This window comes from Salmo salar, chromosome ssa15, assembly GCF_905237065.1.
Source record: "Salmo salar chromosome ssa15, Ssal_v3.1, whole genome shotgun sequence".
Taxonomy (NCBI): Eukaryota; Metazoa; Chordata; class Actinopteri; order Salmoniformes; family Salmonidae; genus Salmo; species Salmo salar.
The window spans coordinates 107,294,594-107,301,513 of record NC_059456.1 but is presented as its reverse complement, the minus strand read 5'-3'; the positions used below and the strand labels follow the sequence as shown (position 1 = coordinate 107,301,513).

The 6,920-nt window shown below is 44.7% G+C and overlaps 1 long non-coding RNA gene across 1 annotated transcript; it reads right to left on the bottom strand.

The window, feature by feature from the left end:
- Positions 1–4,228: 4,228 nt before the first annotated feature.
- On the bottom strand, positions 4,229–6,920 carry LOC123727378 (uncharacterized). The gene is made up of 2 exons (XR_006759376.1): positions 6,416–6,920; positions 4,229–6,211 (listed from the first exon to the last, which is right to left on the bottom strand). It is a non-coding gene; the product is annotated as an uncharacterized lncRNA (long non-coding RNA).

The window sequence follows — 6,920 nt, the reverse complement described above, 5'->3', positions numbered from 1 at the left end:
TGGTAGCAGTGTGACTGGGGGAGATGGTAGCAGTGTGACTGGGGGGAGATGGTAGCAGTGTGACTGGGGGAGACGGTAGCAGTGTGACTGGGGGGAGACGGTAGCAGTGTGACTGGGGGGAGATGGTAGCAGTGTGACTGGGGGGGAGATGGTAGCAGTGTGACTGGGGGAGATGGTAGCAGAGTGACTGGGGGAGATGGTAGCAGTGTGACTGGGGGAGACGGTGGCAGTGTGACTGGGGGAGACGGTGGCAGTGTGACTGGGGGGAGACGGTGGCAGTGTGACTGGGGGAGACGGTGGCAGTGTGACTGGGGGAGACGGTGGCAGTGTGACTGGGGGAGACGGTGGCAGTGTGACTGGGGGGAGACGGTAGCAGTGTGACTGGGGGAGACGGTAGCAGTGTGACTGGGGGGAGACGGTAGCAGTGTGACTGGGGGAGATGGTAGCAGGGTGACTGGGGGGGAGTGTGATTGGGGGGAGACGGTAGCAGTGTGACTGGGGGAGACGGTGGCAGTGTGACTGGGGGAGACGGTGGCAGTGTGACTGGGGGGAGACGGTGGCAGTGTGACTGGGGGGAGACGGTGGCAGTGTGACTGGGGGGAGACGGTGGCAGTGTGACTGGGGGAGACGGTAGCAGTGTGACTGGGGGGAGACGGTAGCAGTGTGACTGGGGGAGACGGTAGCAGTGTGACTGGGGGGAGACGGTGGCAGTGTGACTGGGGGGAGACGGTAGCAGTGTGACTGGGGGAGACGGTAGCAGTGTGACTGGGGGAGATGGTAGCAGAGTGACTGGGGGAGATGGTAGCAGAGTGACTGGGGGGAGATGGTAGCAGAGTGACTGGGGGAGATGGTAGCAGTGTGACTGGGGGGAGATGGCAGCAGGGTGACTGGGGGGAGATGGCAGCAGGGTGACTGGGGGGAGATGGTAGCAGAGTGACTGGGGGGAGATGGTAGCAGTGTGACTGGGGGGAGATGGTAGCAGAGTGACTGGGGGAGATGGTAGCAGTGTGACTGGGGGGAGATGGTAGCAGAGTGACTGGGGGAGATGGTAGCAGAGTGACTGGGGGAGATGGTAGCAGAGTGACTGGGGGGAGACGGTGGCAGTGTGACTGGGGGGAGATGGTAGCAGAGTGACTGGGGGAGATGGTAGCAGTGTGACTGGGGGAGATGGTAGCAGTGTGACTGGGGGGAGATGGTAGCAGTGTGACTGGGGGGAGATGGTAGCAGTGTGACTGGGGGGAGATGGTAGCAGTGTGACTGGGGGAGATGGTAGCAGTGTGACTGGGGGGGAGATGGTAGCAGTGTGACTGGGGGGAGATGGTAGCAGTGTGACTGGGGGGAGATGGTAGCAGTGTGACTGGGGGGAGACGGTAGCAGTGTGACTGGGGGGAGATGGTAGCAGTGATATTAACGCAGCCTCAGGTTCATCTGGTTGTACACCAGGTGTTTGAACAACAGAGTACTTAAAACCCCTCCCCCTTCTCATTTCCCTCCTCTCCTCTCCTCTCCTCTCCTCTCCTCTCCATTTCAGGGCTTTATTGGCATGGGAAACATATGTTTACATTGATAAAGCAATTGAAGTAGGTGGAATAAACAATAATAAATGAACAGTAAAGGTTATGGTCCCTCCTCTCGTTCTGTAACCTAGTCTTTAACCTAACAAACACATAACCAGTTAGACCAGTAAGGTTGGTCTGCCATCGGCAGAATGTTCACTATTTGCATCGTAACCATCACGGAAGACTAGACGGATATTTGCATGTTGTGGAAAAAAAAGGCCTGCGTCCTAAATGCCGCCCTATTCTTCACATAGTCAACTACTTTTCAACAGGGCTCTTTAGATTACAGTGATTCCTCACAAAACCCAGAGAAAAATAAATAAAGAAATAAAAATGACCTTGATTTTTTTCCTAAATGTAATATAAATCCATAGAACGGGTCCTTTAATTAAGAGGAAGGATTGTAGAAATATTTGACATTTGTATCGACTCGTCTTGAAAGGGAAAGATGCTCATCCCGAATGTCTATTTGTTAATATTCAGAAATGCATGTAAATAAAAGTTACTGAAATCAAATTACTACTCATAAAGCTTTACCTTCCAACATTTGTAGCACCCTACCTAATCCTGATTGTGTGGTCAGGGGTTAGGGTTTAGGGGGTTAGGGGTTAGGGGGTTAGGTGAGGGACAGAGTACATTGTGTTCTATGGACTACATTGTGTTCTATAGACTACATTGTGTTCTATGGACTACATTGTGTTCTATGGACTACATTGTGTTCTATGGACTACATTGTGTTCTATGGACTACATTGTGTTCTATGGACTACATTGTGTTCTATAGACTACATTGTGTTCTATAGACTACATTGTGTTCTATGGACTACATTGTGTTCTATGGACTACATTGTGTTCTATAGACTACATTGTGTTCTATGGACTACATTGTGTTCTATGGACTACATTGTGTTCTATGGACTACATTGTGTTCTATGGACTACATTGTGTTCTATGGACTACATTGTGTTCTATGGACTACATTGTGTTCTATAGACTACATTGTGTTCTATGGACTACATTGTGTTCTATAGACTACATTGTGTTCTATAGACTACATTGTGTTCTATGGACTACATTGTGTTCTATGGACTACATTGTGTTCTATGGACTACATTGTGTTCTATGGACTACATTGTGTTCTATGGACTACATTGTGTTCTATAGACTACATTGTGTTCTATGGACTACATTGTGTTCTATAGACTACATTGTGTTCTATGGACTACATTGTGTTCTATGGACTACATTGTGTTCTATGGACTACATTGTGTTCTATGGACTACATTGTGTTCTATAGACTACATTGTGTTCTATGGACTACATTGTGTTCTATGGACTACATTGTGTTCTATGGACTACATTGTGTTCTATAGACTACATTGTGTTCTATGGACTACATTGTGTTCTATAGACTACATTGTGAAAATCCTCCCAATCCCGGTATTTTGTCTGAGTTTGGTGAGGAACCAGTCATTTCCATTCAGACCGAACCAGTCATTTCCATTCAGACCGAACCAGTCATTTCCATTCAGACCGAACCAGTCATTTCCATTCAGACCGAACCAGTCATTTCCATTCAGACCGGACCAGTCATTTCCATTCAGACCGGACCAGTCATTTCCATTCAGACCGAACCAGTCATTTCCATTCAGACCGAACCAGTCATTTCCATTCCGACCGAACCAGTCATTTCCATTCCGACCGAACCAGTCATTTCCATTCAGACCGAACCAGTCATTTCCATTCAGACCGAACCAGTCATTTCCATTCAGACCGAACCAGTCATTTCCATTCAGACCGAACCAGTCATTTCCATTCAGACCGAACCAGTCATTTCCATTCAGACCGAACCAGTCATTTTACATTCCGACCGAACCAGTCATTTTACATTCCGACCGAACCAGTCATTTTACATTCAGACCGGACCAGTCATTTTACATTCAGACCGAACCAGTCATTTTACATTCAGACCGAACCAGTCATTTCCATTCAGACCGAACCAGTCATTTCCATTCAGACCGGACCAGTCATTTTACATTCAGACCGAACCAGTCATTTTACATTCAGACCGAACCAGTCATTTCCATTCAGACCGAACCAGTCATTTCCATTCAGACCGGACCAGTCATTTTACATTCAGACCGAACCAGTCATTTTACATTCAGACCGAACCAGTCATTTCCATTCAGACCGGACCAGTCATTTTACATTCAGACCGAACCAGTCATTTTCCATTCAGACCGAACCAGTCATTTTCCATTCAGACCGAACCAGTCATTTTCCATTCAGACCGAACCAGTCATTTTCCATTCAGACCGAACCAGTCATTTTCCATTCAGACCGAACCAGTCATTTCCATTCAGACCGGACCAGTCATTTCCATTCAGACCGGACCAGTCATTTTACATTCAGACCGAACCAGTCATTTTACATTCAGACCGAACCAGTCATTTTACATTCAGACCGAACCAGTCATTTTACATTCAGACCGGACCAGTCATTTTACATTCAGACCGGACCAGTCATTTTACATTCAGACCGAACCAGTCATTTTACATTCAGACTGAACCAGTCATTTTACATTCAGACTGAACCAGTCATTTTACATTCAGACTGAACCAGTCATTTTACATTCAGACCGAACCAGTCATCATGTTCATTGTTTCGTGATCCTTCGGGTTAACCAAGAATAAGGATGTGTGTGGTCTCGTCAGACACAGACACAATCCCTGCCTAATCCAGATTGTGTGATAAGGGTTTAGGGTGTTAGGGGTTAGGGGTTTAGGGGTTAGGGTTTAGGGTGTTAGAGGAGAGACAGTGTCAATATACTAAAATCAGCCAATAAAAACCTGAACATGAAAATGATTCAGATGAAAGTCAAAACTGACAGAGGCTCATATGTAAACATATCTGACAGCAATAAACGATTAACCCATCAGAGGTTTTCTTCCCCTCTAACCGGGGACTAAATTTAGACCTGGGACACCAAGTGGGTGCAATTAATTACCAGCTAGAAGTGAAAAACAGCAGGCTCCGGACCTCGTAGGCTCAGAGTTCAATACCCCTGCACTATCCTACCCTACCAAGCAAAAAGGTAGGAACTGCTCAAGTCATTTTTTTGCTACATTAAATACATGCTTAATCATGTGGACAAGTATCCTGCCTCTATTGTATTGTATTTTGGAGAAAATGGAGGTCATGTCAGCAGTAACTGTCGAAACCAAGGTATATACAAGTTATTTTTCCTCAGTTCCACACTATGAACAGTTACTGTATTTTCTTTGCTTGTTTAGGGCAGTATCACCCTGTACAGGCTACAGAGGCGTGCGCATGTTAACTACTACGAGCCGATCAATTCTCAAACAACAACAACAACAACAACAACATACTCGAAACCTCAAACCTGTTGGCAAATGTCACCATATTGTCATAGCATGAACTCTAATATTGTTACTGCACTATCGTTCCCCAGCCCACATCACCTGGTCTTCAAGAAAGGGATAAACCACAAAGGGTTCCTACGATGTGATTTAGTTACATTCTTAAAAATTATACTTTACAAGAAAAAAAGGTCAAGAAATCCAAAGGTAGCAGCAGCAGCGTACGTGATGAGGCAAGAGTTAGTGCAAAAAAATGGGGGGGGGGCAGAGAGTTAACCAAATAGCTACCCGGACAATTTTTTTTTAAGTGCAATGTGTAGGAATCGCTCCATTAAAGTTACGAAAAGGGAACCACAGAAGTAGAGCAAATAGAACAGAGTTTAAGACTTGCTTTCAAATGAGTGACAGATCTAGAACTCATATTTCTATGTGAATTTGGTAGGGGGTCCCCCCCCCCCAAAAAAAGTTCCATACTGCAGCTTTAACTGTCTTGTGTACACGTATGTGTGTTAGGCTACATACCGGATTTAAATCACGTGTCAATCATTTCCAGCTCAGGGCTTCAGCTATGCATGTGGTTTGCTAACTTGCTAACGCTTCATGGTTACGGCAGAGATCCCTGTTGTCTACATTGTTCTGTGAGTAAAACAAACACTATACCTCCCATTGTGTTCAGTAGTACCATATAAAACACTATACCTCCCATTGTGTTCAGTAGTACCATATAAAACACCTCCCATTGTGTTCAGTAATACCATATAAAACACTATACCTCCCATTGTGTTCAGTAATACCATATAAAACACCTCCCATTGTGTTCAGTAATACCATATAAAACACTATACCTCCCATTGTGTTCAGTAGTACCATATAAAACACCTCCCATTGTGTTCAGTAATACCATATAAAACACTATACCTCCCATTGTGTTCAGTAATACCATATAAAACACCTCCCATTGTGTTCAGTAATACCATATAAAACACCATACCTCCCATTGTGTTCAGTAGTACCATATAAAACACTATACCTCCCATTGTGTTCAGTAGTACCATATAAAACACCTCCCATTGTGTTCAGTAATACCATATAAAACACCTCCCATTGTGTTCAGTAATACCATATAAAACACCTCCCATTGTGTTCAGTAGTACCATATAAAACACCTCCCATTGTGTTCAGTAGTACCATATAAAACACCTCCCATTGTGTTCAGTAATACCATATAAAACACTATACCTCCCATTGTGTTCAGTAATACCATATAAAACACCTCCCATTGTGTTCAGTAATACCATATAAAACACTATACCTCCCATTGTGTTCAGTAGTACCATATAAAACACCTCCCATTGTGTTCAGTAATACCATATAAAACACTATACCTCCCATTGTGTTCAGTAGTACCATATAAAACACCTCCCATTGTGTTCAGTAATACCATATAAAACACCTCCTGTGTTCAGATATAAAACACCTCCCATTGTGTTCAGTAGTACCATATAAAACACCTCCCATTGTGTTCAGTAATACCATATAAAACACCTCCCATTGTGTTCAGTAATACCATATAAAACACCTCCCATTGTGTTCAGTAGTACCATATAAAACACCTCCCATTGTGTTCAGTAATACCATATAAAACACCTCCCATTGTGTTCAGTAGTACCATATAAAACACTATACCTCCCATTGTGTTCAGTAATACCATATAAAACACCTCCCATTGTGTTCAGTAGTACCATATAGCCCGGTATGGTACAGAAACGGTATGAAAATCTGGATTCCGCCTTAACTCGACTGAGTGAGTGAGTGTGTTAGAGAGTGGTGGGTTAGGGGCTGTTAGGAAGTAGGCTGGATTAGAGATTACTAAATAAGAAATAGTCATCAGGATTGCAGGCAGGGGGGAAATCTCCTAATCCAGGAGCAGGGGGAGAGGCAGAGATTATGAAGTGGAAGGGGGGGGGGGGGGGGGAGATATA